Below are 13,224 nucleotides of genomic sequence, written 5' to 3'. Positions count from 1 at the left end.
CTGGATCGCAAGCGTTAAGTGAAGGAATTTTAAGCAACAAAACTATGTCAACAAACTATTCTGTTCGCTGTCCAACCACCAACGAGATTCAGTTCGAGTGACTTACATTTCTTTTCATGAATCTAGTTAAAATGATTCCAAAAATCACCCCCCCCCCCCCGCTTTAATTTTGCTCAGATTGCTTTCAATTTTGCTGTATCGATGCAACTCTAAATTTTGGTTACGATCAACCAATTACTTTATCTCGTAAATTAAAGAATCTGATGTTATTTGGAATTACAGTTGGGAAATTTGGGTAATTTTAGCCAATCAACAGACAGAGTGGCATTAACAGCTTGTTACCATGCCAACCGCACGTTGAGTTGGGTTTCACTTCACCCGCACGTGTTGTGTTGTGTCGATTCTTCACAGCACCAGATTTACTTCACCCGCGGGCTTTGTTTTAATAAAAATTCATATGTATCAATTAGAATTTTATTATAGATATTTTTCGTCTATTGTCTTAATATTTTACATATTTTTCATATATAGCAAAAGTTGTTTGCGACGTTTATACAGTTTCTTGGCATTATGAAGGTGAATGGAATATGTGAAATTAGTACACAACCTCACACCTACACTTGAAGCACGGTACTGACAAAGCATCGGTGGCTCATCGACTCAGTATTGCCAAGCTTCAGGGACTCATTGACTCAGATAGCTGGATTTATGATTTCACTAGGTTAATTCTATTCATAAACATCTAAATTAGGAGTATTTCTTAAACCGTTAGCTTCACATTTCAGCAACTTATCTGAAATCTAGCCCACGTAACAGGAACTGAGAGGGATATCGTGGAACAGAGAAACTGTGGGTGATGCAGATAATTTGACATTATTTTTGAATTCTGCATGCAAAAACATATGAGATACAGGGGTTGTTTTTTAGACAAAGTCTTTGTTAACCAGTGTTATTCTTATCGTAGTTTACAAATCCAAGCATGAAAACGTTACTCAACTTTGGAGTTTTGAAGACGCCCCCTTCACACACACACACACATGAATGTACAAATGTACATATAAACTTATATATGAATACATACATCCACATGCACTTATATATTAATGTTGTACACAAATACATGACAGGTATACATATTACTGAAATACGCATCAAGTAAACACATATAGACAAATACATTTATATAAATTTTTAAAAAGTAATAGAAACATACAAAATGTTACAGAAATCAATGAAGAGACAAAAGAAACAGTAAGATGATACATGTTGATTTTATTAGGTATTTCTACTTATTTAGAAACCTACAATGAACAGGTCATTTCACAGACGCTAAACTATAAATTTCACAGGGTACAACCTTAAAATTAACACCGCTAAAAGCAGAAAATCTCTGCCTCGCTATTAGCCAAAACTACACAGTTTTTTCGTTTTTATTTTTTTTTATATCTAACTTTTTCCTCCAATATTTTCTCCACAACATCATGCCTTCATAGTAATAAGAGTGAAAAACTACATTAATATATCCGAATTTCAGATTATTTACTTCCTTTTTTAAAAAAAATGCAGATTTTGTGAATTAGTTTAACCAGATCCTTTTTCATTTCACTTCACTTCAGCGATTTATTTATTTGTATATCTATTAATGTATCTTTCTATTTGCACAACTTTTGATATATCTGTAGACTCACCTACCTACCTACCTACCTACCTTCCCATCCGTTCGTCCTTCTGTCTGTCTGTTTTTCTGTTTGCCTGTCTGTCTAAGTGACTATTATATCTAGTTACCCCCTCTGTATTTACTTTAGTTTCATAATACCGATAAGCATTTAAAGGAAAAGAAAAATATGAATAACAGTGTTGCCCCATCACCGCTGCCGGTTCTGGTCTGGAACATGTAAAAGACAAAAGCGTAACTTCCACAACTATTCGCTAACTAAATTAATTTCACTTTGTTTTGACCATCTATCGATAAATATCTTTTAAAGCATGAATTTGTAGATCTTCATGACATTGTTTCATTCTGCTAAACATTTCGATTGTGCCAGCGTTTACAAAAGACAAATGCAGAATAATATACCTCCCCTTCACTCTCTCTTTAACACTATGGACCTTCTCTATTCCCCCCCTCTCTCTCTCTTTGTCTCTGGCATTAATCACTGATTCAACTATTACCCCTTTCGTTCTTTTCGTTAATGTTAATTATTCCCATCCTCTCTCTTTCTCTCCACACACACATATGTACATACATACATACACACATACACACATACATACATACATACATACATACATACACACATACATACATACATACATACGTACAGGTCATCAAGCTAGTAAATCAGTCTGATGACAGTTGCTAGCCCGAAACATTATATTTTTATATATTTTTTGCAAGGAAAAGTTTGACTGTGACTTCGAAGTTTCGATATTCAACTATAAATGCTTTGCAGTAAAGGACTACTTGTATATTCTATTTTGATGGAACTCTACTAGTTTTAGTGTCACATAAATTGCTTTTGCAAGACGTACACAATCGCTAAATAGACCATACAGTTGAATTATATGTAAAGGTCCAAATGTAGGGGTAGCTGACCCCTGCTTCTGACGGAAATGTCTTGGGTGGTGGCGGACACTCAGAAATTCGTCTTCTATATTCACGTAATTGCACGCGCGCGCACACACTTACCTACGCGTGTGTGTTCAAAATATGCACACGCTCTCACCAGTAACCACTGCTTACAAATGAGTCAGTAGCGTTAATGTACTTTCCAATAAAAACGAGTACCTCATTGTACTTTTGTACTCACAGGAACACACACACACAACACATACACACGTAGCAGACATACACACGTAGCACACACACACACACACACACACACACACACACACAACACACACACACACACACACACACAAACTACATCATCATATATTAATGCAGGCAAACCAACAAGGAAGTTTCTATATAGTCGTACGATTTGCTAAAAATAGGAACCAAATCTCTCTCAGATCAAGTCTTAACGTCGTCGAAAAAAGCTTATTTTTAAAACGTGATTCTAAGGCACAATGCATATAAAAAGGATTTGATTGTCACATCTGGAGAGCCTTCTTCATAATTCATGTTCGATCAGGTCTGGCTTCAAGCTAAACAATACACATATACACACATATATTACAAACAAATATACACATACATAATCACTCACAAGCATATACACACATCAAACGGTCATTATTATTAACCAGACAATAAGATTACGTGAAAAAACTTGCTCCCTCAGTGTTTCTGCGAAAGTCAAAGTTTCAAAAACATTCCGTCAATCATAACGGATATAAAGGATACTTACGCGCGTGCGCGCGTATGCATATGCACACATATGTATGTATGTATGTATGTATGTATGTATGTATGTATGTATGTATGTATGTATGTATATATATATATATACATATTATATACATATTATATATATATATACACACGTATATACATATATATGTGTGTGAGTGTATGTACTAAAAGCGAAGAGAGAGAGAGAGAGAGAGAGTGGGGCACCAGATCGTAGTAAAATCACAAACTCACAAGCGAAATAAAAATAAAGATAGAAATAAAGATTGAGTTGTAAATAACTCCGAAGAAACGCAATCTGTGTACATTTGGGTGTGGTTCGTCAAATTAATGGCACGGCGCAGCCATATTAATATCGCCTGCTTTATGTGGAAAGCAGCACTATTTTCTCTTTATTCTTAATCATATTTGTTTATTTTATTTCTTTGCTTTGGTTTTCTTTTCTTTTTTTTAGCAATATTTAGCTGTAAATAATTTATATTTTGTTTTCTATTTTAAGATAATCAGCAATAAGAACTTTTCCCAGATGAGCCACGTCGATGCGGTCAATGGACTTTTCGGGTGTAGGCTTGGTTGAGAAATGAGCACAAAGCTTGTGTTAATTGTATAATATCAACTCATGTGTTTAAAGTAGTTTGCAAGGAGTTTGGAAAAATAGAAAAACAAAAACAAAAACATTCGCAGCTGGTCTCCCGTTTTATAGTATTTGCCCGTCGGCTTCTTAAGTAAAGAAAGAATTATAAATAAAACAGCTGATTGTGGAGAAGCACAAAAACTGTTATTACGTGGAATTTAGGCTCAGTCTGGGATTTGCCTCAATTTAATTCTCGTTCAGTGATTTAAAGTTAATGTTTGTCAGGTCGGATGTGGGGGGGGGTGCATGCACCGTTGCAGCGCGTTGCTGTATTCACCATCTGTCGGTATATTCCCAAGTCCTCTTGGACGACCTGCCGAGCAGAGTCCCAGTCAGTCCCCATTTCCACGAGATACTTCTTAATCTTCACAGTAATCATGTGGCATGTGATCGACCAACATTAGTTGTCAACTTAGCCGGGTCCTCAATGAAGAGAACATTGGAAGCAGGGTCTAACTCTGAAAACCGAGCAACAGAGCCAAACAGAAGATGAGTCTTAGTTTCTGAATAGAGTTGTTGTTTAGATAAAAAGAAACACTAATTTTCACCAGCATTCCAGGGTCGGCACTACGTGAGCCACAATGCTCGCTCTCCCTAGCGTGCAGCTTCCTATCTCGGACATGTGAGCATGCGCGCAATAGCCAAACACTGCGTCGCTGGTACTGTGAAGCGCACAGTTCTATACAAGAATTTTTGTATTTTTTTTCATAAACTAGTGGATAGCTACTTGCATTAAGCTTAAGGATTATATAATGTACAAGTATAAAGAAAAAAGGACTCATTATATTGAATGTTATCGATAATATCGAGTGGAAATAGGGGGTGCCGCAGTTCCGCAGTGCCTATACATGAGCCGCCACTGTGCAAGATATACAAGATATACCACATGGAAACAAAATCTTCAACGGTGTCCCATTTTAACTCCCACCATCGTCACAACGATTTATGATATAGATGAGAGAGACAGAGAAAGAGGGGGATGGGGAGGGGTTGGAGGAGGGGGGGAAGAGGAGGATGAGGGGGGAAGAGGCGGACAAACTTATTGATTGTATAAAGCTAGTTCTTAATGCCTATTTTGATATATATAATTCGAAGAAAATTAATTTCAACTTAATAACCGCCAATGATAACATTAAATTAGAAAGCGTTACAGAACAGACTTATCACAATAACGATGATCTCATGCATCATTTGTGATCTTAAGATCTTCCAGAGGGTTTCACTGCCAAAATTCAGGTACAATAGGACGTTCCACCCAAGGCACAGTTCAATAATGTTCTTTAGTGCCAAGACCTGCTCAACAAATTTTGTTTGCTCTTACTCCACCTTGCAATTAATTGCTCATTCAATTCATTCGAAGAGAATGCTGTTAGAGATGGACAAGGGTTAGACACGATGCCGATTATCGCAGTTCTGTAAGTTACCTCTCTTGACCAAACTCCAGAAGTAATTGAGGACAAACAAGGTAAAGATACAGCAAGATGTAATTATTCGATATAACTAAAATGTCGAACGTCGGAAGACGGATATAGTGATTGTGAATAAAGAGGGAAAAAACCTTTTTAATCAACCTCTTTTGCCTTAGCCACCAGGCTAGGGGAAACTGTCTCCCCTTCCTGGCCAACAGAAAGCCGCGGAGCGATCTTCACGGCGGAATCGGCGGATAGCCGGATCTGTCCTACATGTGAAAGCAGCATTGTACGAGCACGTCGCTCTGCGTGCCCGTCTCGGACAGGCACGTCTGACGACATTATCATGTCAGTAGAGTTCATCTCGAACCGGCAATGTTCCACCCACCCTCATTTCACCGTTAGTATTGCCAAGCCAGAGATTTCTAGAAATGATCCATACCCGAAAGTCCTCTGGAAGAAGACCTGCAACCAGTTGATTTTCATCAACGTATAGAATTTTCCTCGGGGACATCGTCGCTCTTATCTACCGTTAATACTCTATAGAACGCCATGGTAGAATATCCCCTGACCGCGTGGTTCGACTGGCATCCGGCCAAGACTGCTGCTCTATCAAAGAGCCGAGCTGTAGAAAAGTAGGTGTTACTAACGGTAACCACACTTGCTCAAGGGAATACCGAAGATACCGTAAGCCTCAGCATGTCTGCGCATTATCAGACACGACATGCCAAGTCCTTCATGCAACGGATATTCACAGCAAATGGACCGTCATACTGGAAGAACAGGTGCCTACATAGAAAGTAAAAGAGCCAGTTCTCCATTCTGGTCAGCCATAAAGCGGAGCAAGGCTGGTGGTAGTTGATTACGAATGCTGCTACGTAGGCATTTGCCAGTTTTGTCCGACCCTTTAGGGATAGTTACTTCTCGACCCATTTCTATGTGAAACTACCCTGCTTATTTCATCTTCGCAAACTAAACCTCGAGCAATTTAACTAGTCCCATCCGTCTAGAGCCCTGAGATGTTGTTGGATGGTATGGACTGCCCTTGCATGTGGCAAACTGCTGGTCCAGTGACTTGTTAATTTTCGCTCCTGTCACCATCTCGTGCTCCCTTGTGAAGTGTTGATCACTCCGATGTTTATGGTGTGTCCGAGATTATTACGCTGGCGTCTGAATGGATCATGCTCCAAGTCTTGATGGTTGATTCCATTAAAAGCTTTCAACTAATCTGAATTGATCAGAGCCTCACGCATGCCGCTAAGGATTTTGCCCGGTGTGCTAACGATTCTGCCAGCTCGTTGCATTTGTTGTTGCTCTCTTTGACAGAGCTGCAGTCCTGAGTGAAGGAAAGACCGAAACTGGGTGCCTGGCATTTAAAATGTCGTCAGGCTCTAATAGCCCGCCAGCAGTTGGGCAATGGGGTCGGTGGATGTTCCATTTTAGTAATATAGAGAGGATTAGTGGCGGGGAAGTGCGACGACATCCTCGGAGAGACTCTAGGCGAGTCTGTTCTGAAGGATTTTTCGGTCGGGGACAACCATAATTTTCAGATGTCATAGGCCTGCCAGTGCGATCGGGTGGGGGCGCTAGTAGTTCGAGATAAACTCTACAGACACGAATGTACTGCCAGACGGACTTGTCTGAGAAGCGTGCAAAGTGACGAAACTGTCCTGTACGCACTCCGGAAATTGCTTACTTGTGGAGTTATGCTGAACAGCTTCCTTTGTGTGTGGGAGGGACCAGTTTATTGGCCGAGTCCATGGTGATGATTCGCCCGCCACCTTCCTTTAATCGGACAGACAAGGCAGTTTTCTTTTGCTAGAGGACTGTGATAAAAGAGCTTGTCTAGTGGGCGAGGCTGAAAGGCATGGGGACAGACACATTCCTCTTTGATAGAGTCCTCATCGACTTTTTCAAGTTTGACTTGAAAAGGAAAGTGAGAGTGGAGAGTGCTGTACTCGAGTGAATTTATTGAAAGGTAGGTGAAATTTGCGAAAATGGCAAGAGTGGGTCGTACCGTTCTAAGTATAGAGCTGTGAGTCAGAGAAAAGGAATTGGAGAGAGAGCAAAGCCCTTAGTATTCAGGGAAATCTTGGACGGTGGGGTTCCTCTGTTATCCCAAGAAACTATCCTGTATCAAGAGGACCACATCCTTTTCCCCCCTTTTTAATGCATACCATGTGTATCTCCCTTCTTTCTTTGATCGTATACTGTGTATACTTCTTCTTTTTTTATCATTTCATCATATGTAAATCTCCACACTATACACTTGTCTTTGTATTGTCCCCTTTGTCCTTTGCCCTGGTGGCAAATAAAAGAAATCATCATCATTATTATTCATTTATCTATTTATTCATTTATTTATTTATTTATTTACTTATTACAACTATGGTTACGATATTTTAACTTAAAATGTTTGTATTTATCTTTAATGTGTCTTTAATTTCATGTGCAAAGATGGAATAACAACACATCGTCCCAATTCTGGTCTTTAGAGACTCTATGAAGAGTCGCAAAGATCATCTAAGATGACTTTCTGGCTTTTTCTATGGTAATGTAAGAAATAATTCAGTTGCACTCATATGGAAACTTAACAACCGAAAAAAAATGAGTGAAAAGCTTTGCACACACACGCGCGCGCGCGCGCGCGGGCACTCCTGCACACACACACACACACACACACACACACACACACATATATACAAGCACGCGCGCACTTCCGCATACACATACACATGCACATACATATAGTGTGTATGTTCTTAATGCTTATTTGTTGCGCGTATATACGACTTGTGTGTGTGAGCGCGCGCGTGTATATGTGTGTGATCGCGTGTGTATGCGTGGTAACAACTTGCTTTCTCTCTCTCTCTCTCTCTCTCTCTCTCTCTCTCTGACACACACACACACACACACACACACACACACACAAGTAATATATACGCCGCAACAAGTAAGCAATGGGAACAGACACTTAAAGGCACTCGTAAGATTTTCTATCTCCGTACTTCTTCGGTGGGTGTGTCGAGGATCAACATATTTTTGAGATTAATTGAATGAATAGAGAGATAAATAAATAAATATTTACTCGTACAACTAATTATTCGTAAGCAGAGGGTTGCATCTACATCCCACTTGATCCCAAAATCAATAATACATTAGAGTTTACCCTCTAAAAATATAGGACATAAATATATATATATATATATATATATATATAATATATATATATATATATATATATTAATATTCATCATCACTTAACATAAGGAATTCGTACCAAGTAAAACATAAATTAGCAACATAAATGAAGAAATAAACGGGGTATGAAACGTAAATGGAGGAAGGTTAATAAAGAAAAAGAAACGTTGGTGGATGGTTTGCCTTATATTTTTATTGGTACTTAAGAAATATAATTATAGCAAAGAGCTAAGATTTAATGCCAGTTCTTATGACAGCTGCAAAAAGATCACAAATAATTCTAAGTAATTTTTCAGAACATTTGAAGCGTCTTCTCGCTTTGATAATGGTTATTACATGAAATTATCAGAAATAGAGCAACACCTTTGTAGAGCTGAATTGGTACAGAAGTACGAAGTATGGCCAACAGCAGCAAACATTTGCTCTAATTGCGGAGAAAGTCAGTCCGGTCGTAAGGCAGCCACAGAATGCTTAATTAACTCATTTTCTATCAACCAGCATGTGACATACAAGAATGGCCGACTCTTGGTAGTTAAGTCAGAACATTCAATGTTCAAAATCAAAAGTCGTATAATTGAAGTAGGGATACATACAGCATATGTCCCCTATTTCCAGTTGTCTCTCATAGAAATGAAAGATTTTATATTAAATTTGATTCGTTATTAACATTCATTTAGAATTATTTTTTCCCCGAATCTTAAAGACCCTTATGACCGTCTACTTGGTTTCCTTGACGTATATAAATGATCGAACCCACAACATTCCCACTGAATAGGATTCCGATCTGTTACAGGGTTCAAAGCCAGAAAATTTTGAGAGGAGGGGCAAGTCGATAACATCGCTTCCGGTAGCTATAAAGTTGACTTCGGCAGAATTTGAACTTAGAACGTAAAGAGCCCGAAGAAATGTTGCTAAGCATTTTGTCCGACACACAGACGGTTCTGTCATCACGCCATCTTATTACAGATGCATTGAAACAATAGCAGTAAAAAACAAGTTATCTTCCTCTTCAATACTTCTGAACTCTAAAAGTGTTTGAGATTAAAAAAATGTATAATCACAATTTGATATTCCAAAAGTTGAACCGTTTCTACATTTCTTGCACGTTTCGTTATTTCGTACGAATGCTCAAGAATATTCTTTCTAATTTAGACACAAGGCCAACAATTTTGGTGGGGAGAGGTCAGTCGTTTACATCGTCTCCAGTATTTGACTGGTACTTTAGTTTGATTGGTACTTTAGCTTGACTGGTACTTTAGCGATCACCGAAGGATGAAAAGAAAAGTTGACAAGGGCGAGATTTGAACTCAGAATGTAAAGAATCGTAAATAAATACTCAATAGTTTCAGATATGGTTTCTAATTGAGACACAAAACCCAGCAGTCTTGAGGCAAAGACAATGGTCGATTACATTGACTGCTACTTTACTTTATCGATGATTCCGCAAGGATAAAAGGCAAAGTACACCATGCCGGGATTTGAAGCCTGAACGTCAACAGTCGTAAATAAATACCTCAAATCATCTCATCCAACACTTCAACGACTTACAACCAACCTGCCAAATCCTACAAACTTTTATCAAACTGAAGTTTGCTGCATTACTTCAATTAGTAAGTTTTGCTGATATTAACATTAAAAGATTATTGTTTTTGAATAACAATTAGTCCTATCAATGGAAACAAATTAAGTTTGTGTACAACTTCAATTATGCTTAATGAAAATTGTTCTAATACCAAATTAGATACAAGTCTTCGGTAAAAGTAAGTTATCTACTGTCTCTCAAGTTATTAGGAAGTTAAACAAAACGAAGGGAACAAACTAATATCACAGAACGATATCATTATTTTTAATATATTTTATTCGACGGCCATCATTTAAGCATCATAGACGATTATCTCGCTATACTTGTTGAATGGAAGAAGGTAACCCTTTCAACACGCAAGTACGCTTGTTTCATTCGACTGTAACCCCTAGAAGACGCAAAAGTAAATGGCCTTTTATGGTGTGGGCAGAAACCTCGTTATTTCCAACTGTAAAGTGTACTCGTGAGTTTATATGAGAACTGAACCACAGAACCTTATAACAATTATCTACAATGACGAAGGTGTATATATATATATGAGTATGAGGGATATTAAATTATACTTTTGCAAGAACAGGCATGACAGTGACTCCGAAGTTTTAGTCTGCTAACTTTCGTATGACGAAAGCTAGCAAAAATCTGAAAACATTATCAAAATTTTTCTTGTAAAAATACAATAAAAATATGTACAGTACAAGAAGAGTTGAGTAATTCTTCAGTTTAATGCAAAAGTGTTTTATTATAACTTGACATAAAGGGCGAACTGGCAAAGTCATTTTCGTCAGTCTTCACGTTTTCAGTTCAAATGCCGCCAATTGCAAGCCTTGTGCCTATTGTAGAAAGGATTATTAACTCAACATAAAAGCAACTACATAAATAGATATATGTATTGTATTGTGGATCTCCGTTGCTCGACGATGAAGATTCAGTTGTTCGTGATCAGCTGAATTACCTACTCCCGAATTAATGAATACGTGTCTGAGTATTCCACAGGCACGTGTACCCTTAACGGAATTCCCAGACAGAATCAGCGTGACACAATGTGATAAGGATGCACCTTTTGAATTATGGAAATAATCTACTCAACGAGCTTCTATACAGTTTCCGTCACCCCGATTTCACTATAAACGTATGGATAAATTCGTGGCTATAAAAAATTATATTCGTCCAAGGTGTTTCGCAGTGAGATCGAACCCAGTACTTCGCATTTAAGAAGCGAGCTTTTTAACCCCTCGGTCACACTACACCTACTCTAGTATATTGTAGCGTATATAACAGTTATTCTGCAGCATAAAAAATATTTCAACATTACAATGAGGGGAATACACATCACATTATTATTTTCTACCAAATTTTATCGAAATAGGCTGTCCTGATATTAACAGATCCAATCTATAAAAAAATTATGGGGCGGAGACAAAGAATACGTACACCACCCGTTTTCAGCGTAACAAAAACCCTAACCCTAATCCTAACCCGAAACCTTAATCCTAACCTTAAACCCTAATCCTAACCCTAAACTTTAACGCTAACCCTAAACACCGGGTGTGCGTATTCTTTACTTTCGCCGAATTATGGTATTATTACGATACATGATTCAGTTATCGTAGCTTTAAATATGTTCCACAAATGATGTTAATTTACCGAGTGTTTCGTCTGGTTGCAGTGTTTAGTTGAACTCCTTCCTAAGAAAATGATGAATTTGATGAGAAGAAGTGGGTTTCAAAAGCGCGACTTATTTTAAACGTATTATACAGAAACAATGCCTGTACAGTTATGTTTCAATCCAGTGGTTTACATGAATCACATTTGTTTGTTTACATCGGGTGGTAGAGGACCCCTCGTAACCAGGAGCGACCTCTTCTGTGTTCAAACTCGAAATTGCCTACTATGAAATCTCCAAAAACCGATAGGAAAAAATATGTTTAAGCCTGAAGCCCCAAACAATAATTTAATTACAAGTTGCGTACACACGTAATTGTGAATTCAAAGATTCATAATTTCTCTCAGTACACATGAGCCTCATTCAGGTCCTTAAGAACTTTCAATTTGCTCCTGGTATTCAAAAGGTTCCCTACCGCAAGTATTATTACAAAATTGGTAAAACGATACAAGTCAAAGTGCAAACAGAGAAACCATTTCACGGTACCAAAAATAATCACGCATTAATATTTCTCTATGGATCATAATAAAAATCAAAATTTATGGTTGTATCTGGCCACATTTGTTCATTAAATAACCTCCATTCGTCAGGATATCTGTTTTCCTAGTCCGTTTCTATACCGCTGCGTCGCTATTGTATGTATATATGTCATACTGTCAATAAAACTAAACAGATGATAAATTAGTTATACAAAACTGTGTCGTGTTCTCGTCTTCGCCGAGAACACGACATAGTTAAGTTTATACGCTTGTCTTTAGTTACTTATAATATATAAATCAATATGTTACAAAGAGAGTTATTTTTATCTAAGATTTCGTTCTTACATTCGAAGAAACACAGCCAGGCCTCCTATTGCCCTAGATAGCATTGTGAAGCATATTAGTAACATCGTATCATAGACCACTTTAAATCATCGCTGAAACTGGTATCAGTTTAATGTAAATACTTCAACAGGAGAACGTGTCACAGTAACAACTGCTTCTTGGTGTAATAAGAAAGCTATTCAAAAGCAAGTTTCCAGATTCGTCTAAGTTATTAAAAATAATTTGAGTGGATTTGGTAGACGGAAACTGAAAGAAGCCCATCGTATATATATATATATATATATATATAATATATATATATATATATATATATATATATGTATGTGTGTGTGTGTGTGTGTGTGTGTGTGTGTTTGTGTGTGTGTGTCTGTGTTTGCTCTCCCATCACCGCTTGACAACCGGTGTTGGTGTGTTTACATCCCCGTAACATTGCAGTTCGGAAAAAGGGACCGATAGAATAAGTATTAGGCTTTGAAAAAAAGTCCTGGGGTCGATTTGTTCGACTAAAAAGAACCCTTCAAGGCCGTACTCCAGAATGGCCGCAGTCGAATGACCA

The sequence above is a fragment of the Octopus sinensis genome, linkage group LG3, assembly GCF_006345805.1.
Source record: "Octopus sinensis linkage group LG3, ASM634580v1, whole genome shotgun sequence".
Taxonomy (NCBI): domain Eukaryota; kingdom Metazoa; phylum Mollusca; class Cephalopoda; order Octopoda; family Octopodidae; genus Octopus; species Octopus sinensis.
This window is presented reverse-complemented; position numbering follows the sequence as displayed.